Below are 25,307 nucleotides of genomic sequence, written 5' to 3' on the forward strand. Positions count from 1 at the left end.
ATATTGGGTTTCAGCAAGCAAACATAGTGACCAAAAACTATAAAATAAAATTTTATTTTCTCATCCCACTATTTCTCAGCAACCAAACGGACCCTAATATGATATCAATATTCAAAATACTCATATTTTGAGTATTGATGATCTTCAATAGTAATATGATACAATGCAATGCAATATTTATGGATACTTGGTGCTATCTAAAACACAAGAAAAAGTTTCATTAAATTATATATGAAATGTTCATTTATTTAATTATATGTCACACATATTTATATATACTTTTTTGGTTTCAATGACACGAGAAATACAATTATGAATGGAATTGATCCATAAACGGATTTTTTTTTTCGTTTGTGGACAATCTCCTTTGGCAAACCCTTGTGAGTAACACTATTGGAATTTTTGGGAAGATTATCACACAATCATATCTAAGGGTGTTCACATTCCAGTTTGGTTAAATTTGATCAAACCAAACTATTTTTATATAGAAACTAAGCCCAATCAAACTGTTTTATTATGGATTGGTCTAGTTTCTAAAACGGTGTGGGCCAATCTATTAGGTTTAATCTAATTGTTTTTTACAATTAGTTTGATCTAATTAGAGAACCCAAATTATTTTGATTTGATTTTTAAAATTCAAAAAATCAAACTAAAACCATAAATCAAAATTTTATATTATTCCAAATCAAATCAGACCATTTTTAACTCTAAACTAGACCAAATTAGGTCTACTACCGATATCAACTAGTGAATGACCTTGTAATAAGTACGAGAAATCAGTAATGTTAAATTTACATTATGGAATCAATAATATTAAATTTGTATATATTAATATTTTAAATAATTGTTAAAACTTTAAGAAATATTTATTTTAAAAAATAAAATTTCAATAATTATTAGAATATGGATTGAAAATGGATTGGAAGTGGTTGTGGATAACCATTTTTGCATTTTTTGCATTTTTTTAGGAATGGATTAAAAATGTTGGTAGTGGGTTGTGGGATTTAGCAACAACTTGTCAGAAAAATGACATGTGTTTAGTTTTTTAGAAAAATGAGAAGGCCATGTATCTAAATGGTGGAGAGTTGTAGCTGAAATTTCTCAAAATTCTCACGTGTTTAGTTTCTAGAAAATGAGAAGGCCAATTGTCTGAATGATAGTAATGAGTTATGAGTTTAACAGCAAATTATCAGAAAATCTAATATGTCTAAATTTGAAAAGGCCATATATCTGAACTGTGAAAATTATAGCCTAAAGACCTTGCTTTAATCTCAGCTTCTCAAAAAAACTAGACCGTGCAATGAACACCCCTAATATAGTGAATTCGCAGCTTCATGCTTTCTAAATTATAATATGCAATAATACTTCAGCATATCAGTAGGAGCTGAGATTTATGTTCATTAATTGTTCTCACCATGCCATAAGAATCACTTTCCACTATAATTCTGTGTAGGCCGGTATATGCAGTTTATAAATCAGTAATTTAAAATTTTATATTATATAAATTTATTCCGTATATATAAGCTAAAAAGTAATCAATTTCTTAACTTTTTATCTAAAAATAATAAAATGAATTCGGATTAAATCAGAATTTAATCCACAACCATTAGATACGGATTGTGCTAATTTGGATGTCTGGGTCCGATCCGAATCCACCTCGATCACTAGGAGGTTTATCCGTATATATTATACAGCTATACAGTTGGCAGGCACACGCACTCTGTAATCCGAACCGCCCGAATAAAAATATTAGGTTTTAGTCGGATAGAGAAGAACCCACAAATTCCGCTGACTCAACGATTCCACACACCCATGTCTAAGTTATAAAAATGTAAACGGTGAGGACTGAGGTGGAGAAACACACAGATGGATAATTCAGACATTAAAATAAGAGCGGCGGAAGGGTGTGTGCTTTTATCGTGGTTGATGAGTTCACACACCAGAGAGTTTATAGAGTAGAGTTATTCAGACTCCGGCATCATCTCCGCTTTTATCGCTGAAACAGTGAAACCCTACGATTATAAACAGGAATAAAGAACAAAGAACAAAATAAAGCACCGGTTTAAACTTAAAAAAAAAAAAGTCACTGTGGGGGCCACCTCTTATCATCTCCAACGCATACAAACGGTGGCCCCCATTAGCTCGGCCCATCCCCCAGATTGAGAGACATTAGAGCATGTGAGGTATGAAGACTCGCCAACCACTAGCCTCTCTCTCTCTATTATATCGGAATTTCATTATTTCTTTATTACTTCTTCCTTCAATCAAGGAGGGGCTCCATCTGTTGTTCATTACCTTTGGACCGGGTCCAGGTAATCACGTTTAAAGTCTGGTGAGCAAAGGATAATCATTTTAGGGCAACAACTAACTTTTCTTCTAAAATTACCAAAATATCCTTTTGAAATTTCGTCTTGTTTTGTAATGTAGACACGATTCATATGCTTAATTATACAGCTGTACACTAATGCGTTAATCTGATTTGTACTTACAAAACCTTCTTCAGGTCATTCTAGTATTTTTCAGTCATGCATTAAGAATATCTAATATTTATGGAGAGATATTCTCAATTATGATTGCAAGGGACTCTGAATTTAGTGCGAAAATATACCTATGAATACCTAACCTGATTAGTTGAAGGTATGCTTTTCACCTTAGAGCTTCAACGTACCATATTAGCTTGAGGCTAATATTGAGTTCGGTGCAAGGAGGAGGGTAAGGGAAGTTCGGGTCAACTACCTAACATATGATATCAATAATGTTACAACCAGCCATTGCAATCACACATCGAGAATATTTTCGTGAATAATAAAAGAAATATTCCCAACGTACAGCTGCAGTGGACAGTTGGTATAATATTGAGAGTATTTTATTGCGAACATTTAAAACATAAATTATTATTCATACAAAAATATTCCTAATGCACGGCTCTTAGTGCTTTGTTAGGCTGGGACAATAAACACAAAATACGCTTTACACCAATCTCACAAATACTGAGCCGCACATTTAGAATATTTCCATACTTATAAATTGTTATTTATGGGAATATGTTTCTAATACATGGTTCCAAGTGCTATGTGAGGTTGGGACAACGAACAACCCCACTGAACATCTGAGGACTTAAGGAGGAAGGGATCCCCACAGACGAGTCGGTGTGGAAAAACGCTCCCTAAGTGAAGATTCCAAAAGCCCCGACAATCCGACAAGCACCACTCACGGCTATTTATTAATTTCTTTTTCTATTTTATAAATTATAATTTACAGAACTTTCATCGTTTGTATATATTCTATACATAGAAACTAGAAAGCCCACCGACAAGCTTACGATAGGGTAGTCAACACTAAATACTTTCTAACCAATGGCAAATCCTGTAATATCGGTAATTCCTCGTCTAGTAGTAGTAGTTTTAGTTACTTTCGCGTATTCTTGTCTCGTCTCCCCCGGTGGAAAATAATATAAATAAACAATATAATAAATAAATAAATAATAGTGGTTTAAAATTTAAAAAGTATTTGGGAAAGAGAAGAAATTCTCACTTTATTAGTCAAAAGGTTGGTTACTGCCCAACATAGGGCCTAACGACAACCTTTAATACCCAACCGCAATCAACGGCCTGCGCCAGCGCGGCGAGAAGTGCTCTCAAGTCTCAACTCTCTCAATTCTCGAAAAAAGAAGTAAAAAGATAAAAAAGAAATGTGACGATTGACGAGACGAATTTTATCGGGTTTTCCCGCGCTGACCGCTTGGGACCGTTTCTTGAGCGTTCTCACTCAGCAGCTCACACTGCGACAGCCACCGGCTATCGGCAGTAACATTGTAGGTGGTGTCGAAAGCAAGGGTCTGGGAGAAGGTGCAATAAAGAATGAGAGTAGTTGAAATGTGAGTAATGAGTTGAGACTGAGAGTTGGGGCCCTAAACAAATGATAGAAGTTTGAAACAGTTCATCCCTCTTCTATGCCTACTAGTCCCCCCTTTTCTGGCACTTGTTTGTTTGTTTATGCAATTCTGCTTTTACTTTACACTCTTTCCTTTCTTGATTGGTTAGAACGCATTTTGAGTTCTTGACTTTTGATGCAATAAAACAGTCCCTTTCAGATTGCCATGCGAAGATGAGAATGACTTTGTGAAAATAAAGACATGAAGAAAACTCCCAGCCAGTTTATAGCATAATCCCCGGGTTTTGTTTCACCTTTCAGGTATCTTCTGGCTATACGTGGTGGGTTCAGTTTTAAGAATCGGACAACGAGCTGGTCAGGATCCGGTTCCAGGTCAAATGGTCTGACAGTTCAAACCGAATGCATGGCCCATTTTGATAAAAAAATAAAAAAATAAAAACAGCCAAAATCATTAAATGGTTTGATTGTTCGGGTCAGCAGTTTATTGATCAAATCAACAGTTTTTGATGAAATAACGGTTCTGGGGTAAAACAGAACCAGTCACCTAACCAATTCTTGGTTTTCTGGTCCAATCGTCCAGTCCAGTCCGATTTTAAAAACCATGAATTTAAGAGTTAGGCTGCCTAAATATGAACATTTATTCTTTCTTCCACTGTTTTGAAAACCTGATCAGACCAGACGGTCAGACCATTCCACCAAAGAATTGGTAATCGCTCCGGAGCCGATCGGGCATGCCTGCCTCATTACCTTATATTTATTTAATTTTGATGATATTTTTCATTATTTTTACATATTTATAGTATATTTTGAGTATTAATAAATATTTTTGTGTTTTATTTTATTTATAACATTATAGGTCAAACTATTTGACCTAAACGGTTAAACCATTAACCTAAAAAATGGTGGTCAAAGCGGCTCCATTTCTGAATTGATTTTTAAAATCTTGCTTTGTTTTTCTTTTTTTTTTAATTACTTTAACAAATCTGGGTAATTGGAAACTTAAATTTAATATATAGTTTTGACTGTTAAAAAGATTAATCCACACACTATTGGCCTTTAGTTTTTGGATTTCCAAAGTCCAAAGTCTCTACCTAATTGTAGTGTTTTGTTCTGCTAGTCAAACCAAGGAGGGTTAATGGTAATCTACTCAGGTAGAGTTCTCCACAAAAACCAGCAGCAGAAAGAAGCAATAACAAACAAAGAAGCAAAGAAACAGGAGTATATTTTCTTAAATGAAACACTTTATTGGCTCCCGACTCCCGATTCGGTGTTGAACTTTGAATTATGTAAACCCTAAACCCAGAAGAACTAAGGGCCGGTTTGGCCAGATTGGTAATAGAAGCCGTGGTCAACGATTGCAATCCTTCTAGGTCAAACACTTTATTTTTTAGGTCGATGGGCAATTTGGACTTTTGGTAAACTAATATTCTTCCAGGGCTTTAATCTTCCTTAGTGCCAGAATTTGTGGATTATTAACCATCATTTTAACATGGATGCTTTCTTTAAGGTCTTAATTATCAATCAATTGGAAATGAACTACCACACAAGAAAAAAACATTTTTGTTTAATCAATATTGTTTAGCTCTTTTGTTTAGTTATGAATTGGGGCAAATTGGAGTATAATAATAATAAATAGCATGGTTTTTGAACCGTCGTTGGCAGTCAAACCATTCAGCCTGGGAACTGTTTAAACAACCGGTTCCATTTTATCCCAAACCTGATCCCTGATAACAAATCGTTGAATAAGTCAATGACCAATTGACCCAGACAGTCAGACTATTGCACCCCGATTCGATTTTGTAGATGATTGGTAAGAATGTGTTTTCATACCGAAAATGAAGATACATTTGTTTTTTCAACTGTTTTGGAAGCTAAATTTACATTCTAACTTACTTGATCAATGTAAAATAGGTTGGGTCCAGTCTTGGGAATAATGTTCACACGTCACACTCATCACAAAGAAGACAACATAAATTTATTGGTGTAAAATCGAATCAGATTTGCATTATTTTATTTGAATAAATTTGCATTCACATTAATTCATTCATATTTTGAGCTCTTACCAAATGAGAACTGATGAGGGCGGACTTGGCCCTCCAATGACATTGTGACACGTGGTATCTCGGAACAACTAGGTGACACCCGGAACCACTTAGGCAACAATTTGCCTTAGCCAAGATAATGGTGTCCGACCTAGCAACCTAGCACAGGCATCGAACTGGCGGCCTGGCATAGGCGCCGAACTGGCGACCTCGCACAGGCACCGACCAGGCGACCTGGCAAAGGCGTCGACCTGGCGACTAGTGAGACGTGCTCGCCGATAAATTCGGCATGCATATCCCAACACTCCCACGATTCTTGGAAGTTGGCCCACGTACCGAACGATCCGGAGGGTGGTCAACATGCATGGCGATTGCCTCAGGGAATTTCATACCACTTAGACGACTTCTCGTAAATCTCGGATGTGGTGCGTAAAACCCACGCCAAACTACGCCTATATAAAAGCACCAACCCCAATGGCATAGGGGGGCAAGTAAGTAGATTCTATCTCTCATACTCTATGATTTTTAGCTTGTAGTTTACCATGAGGGTACTGACTTAAGCATCGGAGCGACATCGCCGGTTAGCCACCCCGGGTCCTCTGACATTGATTCCTTGTAGGCCTCTAAAGAACTACGAAGCTCAACAATCAATCCCGCTCGACCCTCTGGTCAGCTCAGCTTAGTCAATTCGGCACCTAACCTGCCCAGCTCGGCCCAGTCAGTTCGGCACCTAACCTGCCTAGCTTAGCCCTCTAGTCAGCTTAGCACCTAATAGGCAGCTCGACACTCTGGTCAACTCGACACCTAATAGGCAGATCGGCCCTCTGGTAAGCTCAGCACCTAATAGGCAGCTCGACACTCTAGTCAGCTTGACAACTAATAGGCAGCTCGACACTCTGTTCAACTTGACACCTAAATAGGCAGCTCAACACTCTGGTCAGTTCAACAACTAATAGGCAGCTCAACACTCTGGTCAGCTCGGCACCTAATAGGAAACTCGGCCCTTTGGTCAACTCATCACCTAATATGCAGCTCGACCCAGTCAGTTCGGCACCTAACCTACCCAACTCGGCTTAGTTAGCTTGGCACCTAATCTGCCCCCATCTCGGCTTGGTCAACCTGGCATCCAGGTCCTCATCCAGCAAAAGTTCTCTACTTCGGCCTCTGAGTCATCGGTCATTTGAAAGCAGACAAAATGACGAGATACTTAACACGAAAAATTAATACATCACCAAGAACTGATTCATCAAGAACTTTCCCTCAATTTTTTGTCTCTTTTAAATTTCAATTGAGTGAATTGGAGACAAAACCAACCCACCCAAGTTATAATTCAACAAGTCCAATTTCAGAATTCTCTACTCACAGGAAAACCCAATCCCTTTGCTTTATTACATATATGGGCTGTCCCTTTTATTTATTCACCTAGAACATAAACCATATTAAATTTTGCAAATAAAAATAGAATTTTATACTTAGTTAAATGAAAAATCTATGATATCGAAAAGACATGATATCGGAAGATCACCAATCAAAATTTTCTGTGAATTTGAAAATAATCACCTCATTGGAGTGGTTTTGGCTGTAAGTTTTTAAGGTATCATGACTTTGCATCCCAGTCTCGAACCTTAGTTAATTGTATAATTAGTAAATCCAGACCATATCAATTGCTTAAATTTGTAGATCCAAAAACCAGCCCCTTCTCAAACGGATTATCCAGGGGTAGGGTTGATCATCTCAGTCCGGGCCTGCATGACCTGGCTGACCTGGCCCAGAATTTTGGGTCCAAGCAGCCATAAAAATTCTATATTTTTTGTTATTTTGATTATAAAATTTAAATTGTTAATTTATTTAAAAATAAAATTATTAGTTCATATGAACAGCCTAGGAATGTAGGCTAGGCTTGGGCAAGGCCTCAAGGCCATTAATATACTCTGTAAAAACCAGGCCTGAGGCTGGTCCGGTCCATGATCATTCCGATGTAGGGAAATAACTTAACATTAAAACTCATTTATTATCACATCCAGTGTTTTCAAATCATCGTTGAAACGGTTGAACCATCACTCAATCATAGTTGTGAGTCCGGTTTTACTAAAACCCAGCTTTCGATGAAAAACCGTAATGACTGTCTGTCTGACTTAAGTGGTTGAATTGTGACCCATTTGACCTAACCACCAGGTCACAGGTTAAACATTATACTCAAAACTTCTAAAGATCATAACTTTGTGTTCAATTGTTTATTTGGAATGATCGTTATATCATTTCAAGACAACTTTTTGAGATATATGCGTACCAAAGAATCAATGTGCCTTGTTCTTCTATTTTTTTCATCAAAAAATCTTTTTCTTGAATTTAATTCTCATATTTTTTAAAAGTTTTTAAAAATAAAACACATATATATATATATATATTGATACTATATATAAAATTTGTAAAATCCCATATTTATATATTTACACTAATGTATCATGCTTTGACACACATTCTACCCAAACGGTCAAATCAGGGACCCACGACCTATCGGTTTTTAAAACACTGATCACAATCAACTCCTTGAAGTATACAGGCTGACCCGAGTACATCGGACCACATTTTTTCTCCATACTTAAATTAGGGGTTCGCATCCGTCCCCCACAGCTTTGCCCCCCAAAAACGTCCCACGGGTTGTGAGTGCGCCGCGTGTCCTTCCCCACGCGGATTAGGGGGATTCATGCCTGTCCTCCCACACATCCCATGGGACGGCCGTTAGCTCCCTCTCGCCCAAAAGGTCATCCTTGTCATTCCTCTTTCGAATTTCAGCTCACTTCAACCGCTCGACCTTCTGCTCTCATAACTGAAACCTGCCGGAGATTGCCCCCCCCTTTGAGTTCCACCAATCGACACCGACAACTGTTCTATCAGATTTATTTATCAGAGGTAAGTATCCTTCAGTTCTCAAAAAAGTTTTTTTTTTTTCTCATTTTATATCTTGTTTTTGTTTTTTTTTTCTCATTTTATATCTTGTTTTTTGTTTTTTGTTTTTTCTGAAAGAAATCTTTATGGAAACTGTCGTAATTTTATTATATAATTTATAGGAGATTCAGTTTCAGTAGGAATCCATTTTCTAAATACATTATGAATACTAATTACATGCATGCAAGAAGATTCCCAACAAAGGTTGTGTAGAAATTCAATATGAAGGTTACGTAGAGATTTGGTTTCCCAATATTTTTTTTTTCTCATTTTCGTTGGAGTGGGAGCCCTCTTCCAGTTCGCCAATTGACACTGATAAGTCAAAACCGCCGCAACATGTACAATTCTATGCTTCTTCCATTGACCAACAACTCACTTCACAAGAGAAAAATTATTATACTTTTAATGACAACTTACGGTTTTGATGGAATCACCCAATTTCATTTAACGAAAAAAATTGCATCCAGTTTTTCCAAATCACTCAGCATGTACAATTTTGCTTCTCTTGTTCTCAGGTTGTCATGAAGGATTCTTGTTTCCTCTACCTCTATGCTCTTTGCTATGTCTCTTTATCTGGTCTAAATATTTACAAGTCAACTGTTGCCATCTCCTAGCTTAGAAAACAAGAAAGAACTTAATTCTTTCCCGTTGTAGACGAAGCACCAATTCCTCCAATCATCCAAACATGCGGGCATGGTTTTTTGGCTCATCAGACAGAACAGAACATTTCAACCCAAAATCAGTATTTAATTGATTTTGTTTGTTTCAAGCATCAAAATATCAAACACATTTGTTGTACATACCCATGCGGGCCGGAGCTTCCATTGTTTTTTCTATTGCAAAAAATAAAAAAACAAGGTAGAAAAATAAGAAAAAAAATATGAGAATGGAAAAACCGAGGACAAAGAGGAAAACGTACCTCTGGTAAATAAAGCTGCCGAAATGATCATCGGTATTGGCCAAGGGAACTCAAACGGGGGAAGCTCCGGTAGATTTCAGTTCGCGCACTCCAAGTCGAGAATTCAAGTGAGGCCGAGATTTGAGAGAGGGGAAGGAATGAGAGTTTGAGAGATTACTTATTTTGGGCGAAGTGGGAGGATACATACACTCCGAACGGGTTAGCATTCGCGTGTGGGAGGACATGCAGTGCGTTTGTGAATCCATGGGAAGTTTTTGGGGGGCAAATCTGTGGGGGGCGGATGCGAACCCTTAAATTATTGAGGGTTTTTTTATTAATTACTTATATATACTTCATACATTCAAATAATTAAATTTGGGTTCGTTTGGTTTACGGTCGGAATCGGAATTAAAATCCTCTAGAATTGGAATCAAAATAGTCAATTCCCTTCAAACAAGAATGGGAATGGAAATTAAAATCAGTATGAATAGAATTTCATTCTCAAGGAAGGGATAGAGAATGGTCATTCCTTCAAATGGGGAAATGCCATTCCAGCAGGAATGAGAATAGGATTCGAATTTTGCTCAACCAAACAGTTTAAATTGGAATAAACCATTCTGATTCCGATTCCAAACCCCTATTCCCGCGAACCGTTGCGAACATTACAGACCAAAAAAAAACCCAGCCCATCCTCTTCCACGTCATTGCTGAAGCAGCCATCGATCTATGATAAAGTAGAGAAAAAGTGAAAATGGATGCTTTGATCGCCCAATTTGAGAGGCAGTAAATAAAACGGGAAAAATTGTTGCAAACCAAAGGAGGACGTTGTCTTTATTCATGAATCCCGATCTTTCTTCTGTTGTCTTCCTCGTCCTCATCCTCATCTCACTTGCCAATGGCCCCCTTTCTGCGGTATGTGACAGTAATCACCGGAGAAAATAGATGCCAATATAACAAAGAAGTGGGGTTTAGGTAGCTCGTTTTGTTAGGATACGAGGGGAAGGAAGAATTACCTTTTTAATGATCATTTCAGTAATTTTACATACAAAATTATGAAATTTTATTTTTTTTTGAGTTAAAATAGAATTATTTCAGTAATTTTATATGTAAAATAATTTATAAAAAGGTAGAATAGATATTTGGAAAAAAACTGGTGCATCAATCTAACGTTTTTCGTCTGAGACAATAAGGGAAGGGAGGTTTTTGTTGATTTTCTCAAAAGTTAAGAGAAATATTTGTTAAAATGAAACTATAGAAAATGTTTTTATGATTCTCAAAAACTTCATAGGAGGCTTTTGTATTTTACCCACTAATTAATCTACTTTTTTTCATAATCCTTAATGGATTGGTTTCCTGAGATGCTTACAACTTATTTTTCCAAACTTAAAAAAATAAAATATTACACCTGCATTATCAAAAGAAATAAATAAGCAAATAAGCCATATGGAATCGGAAGTACATGATATCGAAAGATATGATAGAGAGAAAAGAAAAGTTATAACCACTTAACCCGTATCATATCTTGGGGACATCATAGATTTAACCGAAGAAGACGAGGAAGAGATGGCTTCATTCACAAGATCACAGTTCAGTTAGAATCGACAAACTTTTGGATTATAAACAAAACCCAAGTAATAAGCAATTTGCCCATGAAATCGGAGAGAGAATTTTTGTCCAGCATAGTCTCTATTATTTGATTGAAAGCTGCTACAGTTAAAAGGAATCTTCGTTTCTTAACATGTCTAATCAAATAATTTGCTTTATATATAGTTAATAACCATTGACATACACATACTTTGTCAGTCCCCTTAACTCATCTTGGAAATGGGCGGTGTGTCTTCATTTTTGAATTATTATAATACTTGGACATGAGTTTTCCACAAGCCGACTTGCCTAAGGAATCTAGACAAAAAACAATCTTGTGAGTTGCAGATTAAGTGGCTTAGAGTTCTATTCATGTCCCATGCATTCGTCTAATGAATTATTCAGCCTCGCAAGAGTTCGGGTTGGCTGGAGATAAAATTATACACATTCGGTCAGGTTGTGTACTACGAATCAACATGCCAGTGTTTCTTGTTTTGGGTCTCACATGAACCCCATGTGTATAGAATATTAGTAAGTTCAATTTGGTGTGCAGGATTTGGTCTTCAGCTTATTCGGTTCTGTCATGCAACTAATAGGATGTCAATGGGGGCGGGCCAATCGGGTAAATGTTTCCGAGACCCTACTCTGGACGAATTCGGTACAAGCCTATTTGGGATTCTGTAATATGGACCGATTTAATACCAACTCTTAATCCATTTTGCCTCGTGTAGTTCTAACATCTAAAGATTGTCGAAGCAAGAATGTCTTTCAATGGATGAATTTGTCAGATCAGTGAAGATATAATTAAATCTTCTTCAGTTGGAAAAATCTTGAAAAGCATAATCAAGGGCCCGGGTGGGGGAACGAATTAGGGCTGTAAACAGATCATATTTGGATCGAATCTAATTGTATCCGCATTTGCATCTGATTATCATACCGAATTTTAATTTGAATCGGATTTAGATTTAATTAATCTCCTACAATTTTATTATCTTTAAAATAACCAAAAAATATAAAAAAAATTAAAAACCTAATTATATTTAATCTATAATAAATATATATAAATATAATATATTAAATTTATCAATTGTAAACTTTTTATATATATTACATATATACATAAAATAAGAATTTTTACAAGATTCAAACTCAAATAAAGCTTCATTCACATCTGATTTGATTATTAAATACAAATACTATCATCTAAATCCCGGATAGATTATAATTTGAATTAAATATCGGACTTTTGGAGTTCATTGACAGGCGTAACAGAAACACAAGCCTCAATGGCGGTCTGGGGCCCAAAACACTTGACAGAATTATATATTCATAATCATTGGATGGTTACCATCCAAGGGAGGACATGCAACAAAATTAAACATAAAGATGTATGCATCATTTTTATGCTTCTTCAGAGTTCTATTGAATTACAAAATGTGTGTTCTGTCATTTGTCAATGCATAAATGCAATGTTGTCAAATATAGGCAAAAGTAACCAAAGAGCAAATTTATCCTAAATCACGATTTATACTCCATTTGCATTGTCTCCAAGCGCAACCTTAATTTCTGTATGTATCCACTGTCCAATCCAACTAGCCTTACAAACTAATATTGATTGTTATGTGCATTGACAAGATTTTATCCGGTTAGGATCTAATCAGAGAGAATGCCAACCCCCCCCCCCCCCCCATTGTAGGGATGGCAATTTTCCTTGTAAAACCAGGGCCTGCCTCGCCCCTCCCCAATTAGGGTAGGTTTTCCTCAATCTTAAACAGGGATGAGGCGAGGACGGGAAAAATATTTTTTGCTTAAAAAAAAGGACGGGGTGAGGATGGGGCTTGCATCCCCGAAGCTGCCCTGAACCCAATGGAAACTAGTAAAATATCCCTAAATTAATATTGACTTTTAAAATATTTTTCAGTTTCTCCAAAATCTTAAGATCCCAAAATTCCATTTATAAAGCAGCCCCCAAATTGTCACAATTCAATTTCTAAAATACTCTCATATTTGTAAAATATCTATAAATAAATTATTTTTAGGTGGTTGCCTCGTGGAGGGGAAAATTCAGGGATTCCCTATCACCATGGGGAGTGGCTGCCCTGCCCCGCCAATGGGGACAAGGTAGAGTATGTTGACTATGGGGTGAGGATGGGGAGTGGGTGCGCCACCCCGTTGCTAAGGGTGTCAATGGACCGGTTTTAGACTGGACCCCGTCCAGTCCAAAATCAATTTGGACGGATTGGATAGACCAAAAAGACATAGTGGAGGTGAGTGGTCGAATTGCGCTGCTTCTGTAAACGTGAAAAAGTGGAGAGTCCCATGGTATGCCCTCAGGGTGAGCTCTCTAATGCTTAAGTCATTGAGCAAGGGATTGTCGAGTTGAACCGAGGAGGTTGATTGGGGAGGAAAGCTAAGAAGTAGGGAGCTAGAGAGTATTATGAATTATGTACCTTTTATCCGAGGATGTCGTATCTATATATAGGAGAGATGTCATGTTGTTGAGGACTCCTAATCCTATAGGGAGATGAGTACTGGGTCAAATAGGTGGTTGGGATGATTCGGGTCATCGGTTGCTCTCTAATTCATTTTGGGACATGCGGTGGCATGGGTGTGGTTCACATGTATGGGCCTCATCATTTGACCTCCACTTTTGAGACTGAGGCGATAATCTTGATACTTAATTATTGGGAGGTTGTTTGGTCAAAGAAAGTAATATTGTTGGATGACAAAATGGTTAGATTCAAGCTGCACCACCATTCCATGATAGACAACCATTTCCTTGTATGGTGCATGGACTATACGTTCCATCTCAGGGATTGCATTTCTTTTGCTTGTATGATTGACATGGGTGTTGGTCATTAATGCATCACTTTGACTTTGGAGGCGTCTGTCAGAGTAACCCCTAAAACAAGGGACATGTGGCATTATCCAATTAGGAGTTCAAGTTGGTACTAGTTAGTGTTCATTTAAGACTTAGGTGGTCGGTATCTCCTCGTCCAGTTCCAATTCTAATTATAGATCCCATTCCAACTTTGTGATAAAGTTGGCTAGTGACCAAATCGACTTGATTAAGGAGATTGTCTTGGCCAAGGTTAGGTAGAATAAGGCATGTAGTCATCGAAAAGATGATGAATTTTCTTTTGAAGTCAAAGCCGATGAGGCCGAGATTAGAGATCGATGGAGATGAGGATCCTGAGGCTACTGTGGGGGCCAAGGATAGAGATACCAAGACTAGTTGCTTCCATGCTAGGGGTGAGGCTGAGGATGAAAACGTCGAGGTGGACATACATGGCGTGGACGAGAACAAGGATGTCAAGTTGCCTAAGGAGGGGGTGTGGCTTATCAAAAGTGTCGTGAGGCAAGGAGACATGGTGAGGATCTAGAAAAAATATCTTAGACCCGAGGAGGAGCAAAGTGGCTAGGCCCCTATGGGATGGTTATGCATATACAAGGAAAGACTTAAGGCCAAGTTGTTCCTGATAGATGAGTAGGTGGCTTAGATCTTGATGGATCATTGAGTGACCATTTCTTAGTTGGTCTCAAACTCTGTGAGGTTCATTTATCTGTAACTTATATGACTCTGATCCGTTAGCGTGGTCTATCCACTAAAATCTCCAAGGGCATTTTTTGTTGAAGAACCATAATCAGTCCAAGGGGTGGAATTACTTTGCAACTTGGAAAAATGGCACTTAGTTTTAAGGGGCTCTTTCTTCCAATCATGCTTGGAATGAGCGATGTTTTCATGTAACAGGTCGGAGGCGTGGAAGTTGCCAATGAGATGGCTAGCCCCTGTGACCAGCTTGTAGAATCTTGAGTTGGTCAAGAAAGAGCTTAGGGTTTTCAAGAATTTGGTTAATATTGAAGCCAACATAAAGGAGTTCCTGTTCAAGACCATGATCGTTTAGGCTAATTTTAGTTGGGCAAATATAGGTAGGAACGTACCATGAGTCGACCAACATGTGCTCATACTATTATTTGTTTTTACTTGATGCAAATATTGTCGATTTTCGTAGGCTACTCAAGAAAAAGAAAAACGAAAGCATGCCAAGATGAAGACAAGGTAGGTATTGATCCCCTTGGTGGTCACCTAGACAGTCACTCAAGAACACATTGAGATCCTAGGTGACAATCAGGTTGGGATAGGGACCTCCGAAGTGTCCCCTCGGGTGTTGGAAAGAGGTAGTCATTTATGCCAAAGTGGCCTAACCCTATCACTGAGATCAACTCCATGAGGAATAGGTGATTAGCCAAGAAGTTGGCTCAAAGGATATACCTTCCCATGGATCTCGATGAGGTAAAGCCTTATTTTATCAAGGTTTTTCAATACCTTGCCTATGTAAAGGCAATTGAGGTCGATATGTTCTCCTCCTATTCACATTGTTTGATTCATTTTTCCCTTGTCGTTCTAAGTGATGTTCTCTTATAGGGCATCTTCTCCATATGCATTGTATGTGACCGTCTCGCCAAATGTTTGCACGATTCAACGAGATGCTAATGGAGGAAGAGGCCCATAAGGCTGAGAACAAAAAGCTGAAGGTTAAAAATGATCGAGTAGTAGAGGAGAAAGCTAGGGAGACTAAGTGAAAGGTTGTCGAGCTTAAAGTCCAATTAGTTGAGGAAGGGACCCGAGTTGTAGCTACAAATAAAGCATTGAAGGACCATTAAGACGCCTTGAAAGAGTATAGGATAATCATCTTTATGGTTGGATCTTGATGTGTGGATCAAAAGTTTTTGAGCATTACTTGAATCGTAACGTCAATTTTTTGGATGCCAAGGCCACTGTGGTGGAGCCTCTCACTACTGAGAAGGCAGTCGCACCAAGGATTGACGGTGTACCCCCAGTTCAACATGAACTAAAAGTTTTTTCTTTTTTATACTTTGTAAGCCTCAAGAATCCAAGGCCATTTTTTTAAAAAAGTAATGGAAGTTTTTGTTTTGAACCAAGCTCTTGAAAATCTGGTATGCCTAGTTAGTTTCTTAGTTTCCTTGTACGATAATTGAGGTGGTTTGTTTAAGGCCGTTACAATTGCACATGGTTGAAGGCTAAGTTGGCTTAACCAAGCAAACTTGCTAAAGTGACCTATGTAGGGCCTTTGCGAGTCAGGTCAGGTTGATGGCTAAGATGGCTCAACTCTTCAGTCCAGTTGTGTTGGTCCATTGAGCTAACGTATGTAAGGTCCTTTATGTTCAGGCCATTCAATTCCTCAACTTTAATACTTGGTTGTTGTTCCCTACTGAGTCTAACTCAACTAGGTCTTTAGGTGAGCCATGCTTGGTGGTGGCTTGGTTGTCATGACAACTTGGTCAATACAACCAGGGGTGACTGCCCCATTGGGGCCCACATGGGTTTATACTGGGAGTCAGGCCTTAGTTTGTCAACGACCAATTAATCTACAAAGTTTAATTGAATGGCTTTGGTGTTTGACCGCCATTCCATGTCTAACTTGATTAGGTCCTTAGGTGCTTGGGGCCCAATCATCCTACCTATAAAGAAAAACATTTAGAATGAAAATTGAGTTTGAATAAGACTTAAATTAGAAGGTTCAAACAATCTTCTAATACTAGTCAGGTTCTTACTTTTGTCTTTCTTGTATCAGTTATAGGAGATGTGATGATTGAGGTATCCTCGTTGAATGAGGTACTCGATTTCATTTTTGAGTTCTCATTAGTACTCAATGTTACGTCCATGACCTCAAGTGAATCTGCAATAATCATCCTAATCTCTTTGGTTAGATTTAAGATTGTATGGACACTTGAAGAGGGTTTGTCTTGGACTTTGAGTAGGATCTACATTTGAGAGACATTTAATGGGGTGTAGCAATTGTAACTTGGAGCTTTCAAGGTCTAGTTGAGGTTTTCTACTTGGGATCTTATGCATCTATGGAGTTTTTTACTGATCATGTTGGACTTTTAAATGATGGGCTCGATTACCCAAGGGTCAAGTATTATGGTTACTCTAGGGCAATCGTTCTATTTAGCTATCATTGTATTTAGAGTAAGTGGTTAGGCAGTTAGGTTATAGGTTTTACTGATTGTTCCAATAGCTTGGGCAATGTGCTTACTAAGTTGGACTGCTAATGTGATAGTATTGGTTTGTTGGATGCTTGAAATCTTGTCTTGCTCCTAAGGTGTTCCTTGGTTACTAGATAGCAGAGCAATAAGGTCATCAATTCAACGTTAAAGGATCATGATTTATTGTCGTGTGTTGGGTCGGACCTCTCGAATTTGTTGCTAAGGATCCGATGGATGTTGAATTTCATGTCGGCTCTATGTGAGGGTTGAGACTTGTTGGGAAAGGGACTAGTTCTAAGAGTCCCCAATGGTGTTGTCATGTGTCTTTGGAAGCATGAAAATATTACTTCCTTGCTTAGTTCCTACAGACAACACTATTTTGTTATAGTCAAAATATTACAAATAGATAAATAGGAGGAAAGAGGATGAATTGAGGTTTGTAGTCGAAACGAACTACTTTCGTAGACTTGCAAAAGGGGAGAGTCACAAGGTATGCTTAGGGTGAGCTCTCTATTGCTTAAGTCAATAAGAAAGGGGTGGTTGGGCTGAGCAATAGAGGTAGGTCGATGAGAAAAGCTAGGAAACAAGAAGCTAGTAAGTGTTTTGTATTGCATATCTTTTATCCGATAAGATAGTACCTATATATAAGAGAGATGTGGTGTGGTAGGAGTCCTAGTCATGCAAGGAGATAAATATTGGGTAAGATAGGCAGTCTAGCTAGAGATGGCAATTGACCTGTCCTCGTGGGAACTCGCCTTGGTTGGAGTGGGTTTTTTTACCACTGATTGGGTTTCAAGGAAACCCGAAACTATGGGGATCGGGGATGGAGCAAGGATGGTATTTGTCCACCCCATCCCAAACCCGCCCCAACTATATTATGTAACATAATATAAAATAGTTCTAGGTAGATTTAAAAAAATAAAGAAAATAAATTTTTAAGTATACAAGTAAGAATGACCAAAGCGGGGTGGGGCAAATTCGAGGATGGGGATGGGGTTAGGGCTTCTAGTCCCATCAGGGTTTGGGGTGGGGCATTTGAGTTCGGGGTCAAGAACGGGGAAGGCAAAACTCAGCCCCACCCTGCCCTGTTGTCATTCCCAGGTCGGATTGGTACGAGTCATTGAGAGTTCTCTAGTTCATTCCAATATATGTGATGGGACGGGCCTAAGCCACACACATAACACATTTCCTTTAATAATAATAATAATAATAATAATAATATTAATAATATTATTATTATTATTATTATTATTATTATTATTATTATTATAAGGGCCCGTTTGAACTACTTTGTGAACCCACAAAGAAAGTTCGAGCAGAAAGTCCTATTTCTAGCTGAAAAAAAACAGCGATTTTTTGGTTTTATGGGGTTTTCACCAACAGACTGGTTGGTAGGGACACTGGACCATCTGATAATTAAGGACCTTAACACCCCCACCCCAAACAGGTTCTCAAATTATTACATTTTATAACACAAGAGAAGTTTAATTTGTTCCTCAGGATTACCATATGGACTTGGTTGTTAGACAGATACCCTTGGACGTGCACATGACATGAAGCCACAGATATATGGTCCCGAAGATCTGCACAATATTTCCTATGTCCCTTTGTGAGAATGATAGACCACGAGAGCCTGGCGGTGCACGGGCCCACTAAACTCCCACCATCAAGCAAATAGTTGGAGGACGTTATAAAGATTAAGACCCACTGACCCCCCCTCTCTCTCTCTCTTTACCCCTCGAAGTTTGGTCCCCTCCCGGACTCTGTCTACATTTCTCATTTCATACTCTTGAACCATTGTCCAACGATAATTCGTATCAAATTATTAAATTTTGAGCGAGATATGTTGTGTCCCAATGCATTATTTGACACAATTTGGGCCCTTGGAGTACTGACGAAGTTGGTTAATAGTTACCCAAAAAAAAAATGCATAGACGACGTCATTTTAAGTGATGGATTGAGCATCATTTAAAATCGCGTCATTCTGCTTTTACCCTCCAAAAAGAGAATTCCATGATTGTGCCCTTATTTGAAATTCATACTCTGCATCACAAAAGTTCATTATTCCAAGTTTCAAATCGACTATATTATGAAACTGAATATTTGTTTGGGGTTGTTAGATAAAATAATCAAAAGGGAAAAGTTATGATACCAAAAGACGTTATTAAAAGAATTTTGACCAATCAAGGCAATCTTATAAATTTTGATGAATACCAGATTGTCACCCTCTTTATGATACTGGTTTATTGCCGATAAGATAAGTTTTTTCGATATCATACCTTTTTCTGTTATTCCTAATCAATACATACACATAATCATGATTCAAAAATGAAGTATGGACAGGAACAACTTCTTTTGCATTAATTGTCTCGTTAAAGAAAGGCATTATCATTTTCAAAAAAATAAAAATAAATGGTATGATTCTATGACGATAGTACTCTTTTTCATAACCATAACCCTTAACACCAACTAACTACAAATACAACATGTATAATAGTCTATACAACCTAATCGATAATACCGACATGTTCAACTTAGAGCAGATGGTCCATCCGATGATCTAGTGATTCTGTGAGCTTTCTTCCTTCCAGGTCCATTTTTTAAACTCTATTTATTTTTCAGTGTTTTTTTTTTCTTTCATTGATATTGGATCAAATGTAGCATCTAATGCATTATAAATCAAGGTGACAAAACAATTTTCTGCGCTAAGTACCTCATCATTTGGTCTACTTTTAAGTGACCGATGATTTAAAGGCCGAAGAGAAATTTTGCTAGATGAGGACCTGGATGCCAAGCTAGGGGTAGATTAGGTGTCGAGTTGACTAAGCCGAGCTAGGTAGGTTAGGTGCCGAACTGACTGAGCCGAGCTGGTCAGGTTAGGTGTCAAACTGACCAGAGGGCAGAGCTGGATTGATTGTTGAGCTTTATAGTTCTTTAGAGACCTGCAAAGAATCAATGTCAGAGGACTCGGGGTGGTTAACCCGGCGAGGTCGCTACGATGCTTAAGTCAGTATTCTCATAGTAGACTACGAGCTAAAAATCACAAAGTAGTATGAGAGCTAGAATATGCTTATTTGCCCCCTCCCCCTATGTCACTGGGGTTGGTGTCTTTATATAGGCATTGTTTAGCGTGGGCTTCGCGCACCGCATCCAAGATTTCTGAGAGGTCGTCTAAGTGGTCTGAGATTCCCGAGGGCAATCGCCATGCACGTTGATCATCCTCCGGAACATTTAGTACGTGGGCCAACTTCAAAGGATTATGGGAGTGTTGGGATATGCATGCCGAATTTGTCGACGAGCACGTCTTGCAGGTCACCATCTAGACCTCAATCAGGCCAGCATGCCCTCAAGGGAGGTCACTCCTTGCGTCGAGGTCACTTCGACCAGTGACGAGGTTCTTCTAGCCGACCTAAATTGTGGTTGAAGTCGCTAGGTCGGCGCCTGTGCCAGGCCACCAGTTAGGCGTCTGTGCCAAGCCGCCAGGTCGGCACTTGTGCTAGGTCGACATCATCTTGGCTAAGGTAAGTTGTTGCCTAAGTGGTTCTGGGTATCACCCAGTTGTTCCAAAATGCCATGTGTCACAATGTCACTGGAGGGCCAAATCCGCCCTCATCAATTGCTCCCCACTCCCGAGTTGAAAGTAACTCGGCGAAGGGAGTAGATTGCTCCTTTTGGCCTGGAATGACTAATTCGATGAGCTCGTACGCGTCAATCCAATTTGCTTCTCAAGTTGGAAGAGTCCAAATGTTTGCAACCTTCTGCAGGACCTCTCCATCTTTATTTTCAGGGCACGAGAGCGAATTCATCTACTCGAGGAGGGGTGGAACAGGTACCTTGAGGACATCTACCTTATTAGCGATCTGACTAAGTACATCAAGAGTGAAGCTCATCATGCCACCCTTAAGAGTGGGTTCTATGTGACTACTTTATCATGTCACTCCACCTAGGTAAGCTTCGATGCAGCGTCCTTCAAGCTGGCCCTAGCCAGTGAATTTGATGCGGAGCCTGCAACTGAGGTGGAGGTCGGCCGTGAAGAAATCAGGTTTGCATCCATCATGGTGCTGAGAGCAAACTAGTCTTTCCTTTGTTTTCTCGTGTTGAATACGAATTGCTTTATATTTCGCACATGCAAAAGAAGTGACTAGGTCTCACGTGGTGCCGAAGTCTTTTATCAGTTCGACACCTTTTGCCCTTAGGCTTTGGGAGTAACACACAGTCCACTCTCCTTACCCTTGATTTTTCCCATGCCGAAGAGGCGACTGTGTCTTATGTGGTGTCGAAGTTTTTTATCAGTTCGGCACTTCAGCCCTTAGGCTCTGGGAGCGACTTGTAGCCCACTCTCCTTGATTTTGCCCATGCCTAAGAGGCGACTGCGTCTTATGCGGTGTCGAAGTCTTTTATCAGTTCGACACTTTAGCCCTTAGGATCTGGGAGCGACTCGTAGTCCACTTTCCTTGATTTTGCCCATGCCTAAGAGGCGATAGGTCTTATGTGGTGCCAAGGTCTTTTATCAGTTTGACACTTTAGCCCTTAGGCTCTGGAGCGATTCATAATCCACTCTCCTTGATTTTTCCCATGCCTAAGAGGCGACTGGGTCTTATGTGGTGCTGAGGTCTTTAATTAGTTCGACACTTTAGAGTTACGGCTGCACTGCATCAGCCTCGTGACGCTGGTCACTCATTCCTACAAGAAGCTACTGGGGGCTCGACCTATGGGGATAGCACTACTGACTTTAGGTCACCAGCTCGCACGGGAGCCTTGAAAGGCTCGACCAGTAGGGGCGTCCGTGCAGTCCATTGGCCGCCAACTGCCACGGAAGCCACGAAGAGCTCATCCTGTAGAGGGTACCTCGCGAAGAGGACTGATGAGGCTTTATCCGAATTGACATAAAGTCGGCAGAGCTGCTTAGTCTGTTGGCCATCAGCTTCCTGCTTAGTCTTTGAGTTCATAGAAAATGGAAATTAGAAAGTGAGAGCTTTTGTTTCTAAAAGGTGAAAACTTAGCTTTCTGGAAGAAGAGGACTTAGCATTTTAGAAGATGAGAACTTGGCTTTTTGTAGCATTTCCCACAGACGGCGCCAATTGATGAATCAATTTTTTTGCGCTAAGTACCTTGTCATTTGGTCTGCTTCCAAGTGGCCGATGACTCAGAGGCCGAAGTGGAGAACTTTTGTTGGATGATGACCTGGATGCCGAGCTGGAGGCATATTAGGTGTCGAGCTAACTGAGCCGAGCTGGGCAGGTTAGGTGCCGAACTGACTGGGCTGAGCTGGACAGGTTGGGTGCCAAACTGACTGAGCCGAGCTGGGCAGGTTAGGTGCCAAATTGACTGAGTCGAGTTAGGCAGGTTAGGTGTCGAACTGACCAAAGGGTCGAGCTGGATTGATTGTTGAGCTTCGTAGTTCTTTAGAGACCTATAAGGAATCAATGTTAGAGGACTCGGGGTGGCTAACCCGGCGATGTCGCTCAGATGCTTAAGTCAATACTCTCATAGTAGACTATGAGCTAAAAATCACAAAGTATGAGAGCTAGAATATGCTTACTTGCCCCCTCTATGTCACTGGGGTTGGTGCCTTTATATAGGCATTGTTTAGTGTGGGATTCATGCACCACATTCGAGATTTTCGAGAGGTCATCTAAGTGGTCCAAGATTCCCAGAGGCAACCGCCATGCACGTTGACCATCCTCTGGAATGTTCAGTACATGGGCCAACTTCCAAGGATTGTGGGAGTGTTGGGATATGCATGCCGAATTTGTCGGCGAGCACATCTTGTAGGTCGCCACCTGGACCTCAGTCAGGCCAGAACGCCCTCGAGGGAGGTTGCTCCTTGCGTCAAGGTCACTTCGACCAATGACGAGGTGTTGTAGGTTAGCCCTGGACAAGGTGCTTCTAGCCGACCTGAATTGTGCTCGAAGTCACCAGGTCACCAATTCAGCGCCTGTGCCAGAAAGCCATCATCTTGGCTAAGGTAAGTTGTTGCCTATGTGGTTCCGGGTGCCACCCAATTGTTCTGAGATGCTACGTGTCACAATGTCATTGGAGGGCCAAATCCGCCCTCATCACAAGGTTTTAAAATTTTGTAACATATTAGGGTGTGTTAGGCAAGAATCATATTTCATTCAAACTAAGAAACTTGTATGAATATATGTAAGTAATCAAAGTACCAAGCAAAAAGCGCAAATACAAATCCTTAGAAAGAACAAAATATAGACAGTGAATAAAGGAGAACAAAAAAGAACTTCTGCAACTGACATAAGGTGAGGTAGAATCACCAACAAAAGAAACAATTGAGCGCATCTCCAACCACCAAAAGTGAGGGATAAAGAAAGTAGTGACTTAGAAACTAGAGCCACCCAAAACTGTAATTGCTAGAATTGTACTCATCGGAATTGTAACCATCTAGAACTGTATCTATTGGAACTGTAACCATCGGAACTATAATCGCTAGTGAAATACTCTCTGGAAAATAGCCACTAACGTTGAAGGCCACCGCCCAACACCAAAATCTTCAAGGAAGAGTCTGCCTCTTGTATCAAAATCCCTGCATAAAATAACAGAAAGAAAAAACAAAAGATAAAGGAGAAAAATGAGTGAGAGGAAAGATCAAAAAGTGGAACAAGAAAATCAAGAAGGAAAGAGAGGAGTGAAGGAAAGGAAGAAGCGGAGAACGGAGAATTGAGGGGGAGAGGCAGAATAAAAGAAAGGGGATAGGGGTAAATCCCCGAGGGGTGTCACTCCAAAAACGACCGAAGATGAAAGAAGAACGAAAAAAGGTGGACGAAGAGAAATAACCAAGGAAACCCTAAGACAAAGACTTTCTCAGAGCAAAGAGAGAAAGGCAAACTCTGGAAACCCATAGAGAGAATCTCTCAAAACCGAGAGAGGGAAACTCTTTAAACTTGATACATTAAATAATGAGGTTTGGAGTTTTTGATATTTTCAGGGGATAGGCAAGCCTAAGACCGGCCCCATGAGATTTTGAATAAAAAAACGTAAAAAAGGGGAAACGTTTTCTCCAAACCCCCAAAACACATGTCATCACCATGTCTCAATAATTTGAAGTTTGAACCTTGTAACAAATTAATTTTTTTACCCCAAACTTTACTCCAGTGGAGGGGCAGCCACCTTTAAATTTTATTAGCAATTATCAAATGAAAAATTAAGAATAACAAGAGAGGACTTAGCCCGCTTTCTTTCAACTATAAATTTCTTACTCAACAAAATGGTTTCTTTATTTATACTTGTGTTATAATAATTGGGTTCTACAATGATACCGCAACGGGGGGCAGGTTTGGGGCGGAGCACCCCCTCCCCATCTCCGCCCCGTAGTCAAGATACTTTGCCCTATCCCCGAATTTTCCCCGCTCCAAGGCAACTACTTAAAAATTATCTATTTTATGGACAATTTACATATAGGATGTAGGAATTTGGGAGTATTTTAGGAATTGAATTATAATACTTTAGGGGTAATTCAAAAATAAAACTATGGGATCGTAGGATTTTTTAGAGATATTTTAAATATCAATATTAAATCTAGTGATATTTTATTAGTTTACCTTTTGGTTTAGGGCAGGTCCGGAGAATTATATACAAATTCCATCCATGCCCCGTCCCTGTTTCGAGGAAAAAATATTTTCCCCATCCCTGTTTAGGGTCGGGGAAAACCTACCCCATTCGAAGCAAGACCCCGGTTTTACAAGGGAGATTGATATCCCTATTTTCGGCATCATAGATTTGCCCTATGAGTATATATACACGCCTATGTTATCCTTCACCCGAAGCGTCAATTTGAATAATTAGTGAGCCTCCTCATGAATAGACTTGTTCATGGGCCGGGCCGGGCCGGGCTTTCACTCTGTATTAACTGAATTTTCTAAGGCCTGGGCCCGAGCCCAAAATTTAGCCCATACTGCTAGCGGCTGAATAGA

The 25,307-nt window shown here is 39.4% G+C and overlaps 2 long non-coding RNA genes across 2 annotated transcripts; one reads left to right on the plus strand and one right to left on the minus strand.

Annotated features, from left to right (window-relative positions):
* Positions 1-8,718: 8,718 nt before the first annotated feature.
* LOC148864474 (uncharacterized) lies at positions 8,719-12,090 on the plus strand. Its single transcript, XR_016110332.1, has 2 exons — positions 8,719-8,849; positions 11,921-12,090. It is a non-coding gene; the product is annotated as an uncharacterized LOC148864474 (long non-coding RNA).
* On the minus strand, positions 9,612-10,351 carry LOC148864475 (uncharacterized). Its single transcript, XR_016109449.1, has 2 exons — positions 9,805-10,351; positions 9,612-9,718 (listed from the first exon to the last, which is right to left on the minus strand). It is a non-coding gene; the product is annotated as an uncharacterized LOC148864475 (long non-coding RNA).
* Positions 12,091-25,307: the final 13,217 nt, after the last annotated feature.

The sequence above is a fragment of the Nelumbo lutea genome, chromosome 3, assembly GCF_056320005.1.
Source record: "Nelumbo lutea isolate HS-2025 chromosome 3, American lotus-T2T, whole genome shotgun sequence".
Lineage (NCBI taxonomy): Eukaryota > Viridiplantae > Streptophyta > Magnoliopsida > Proteales > Nelumbonaceae > Nelumbo > Nelumbo lutea.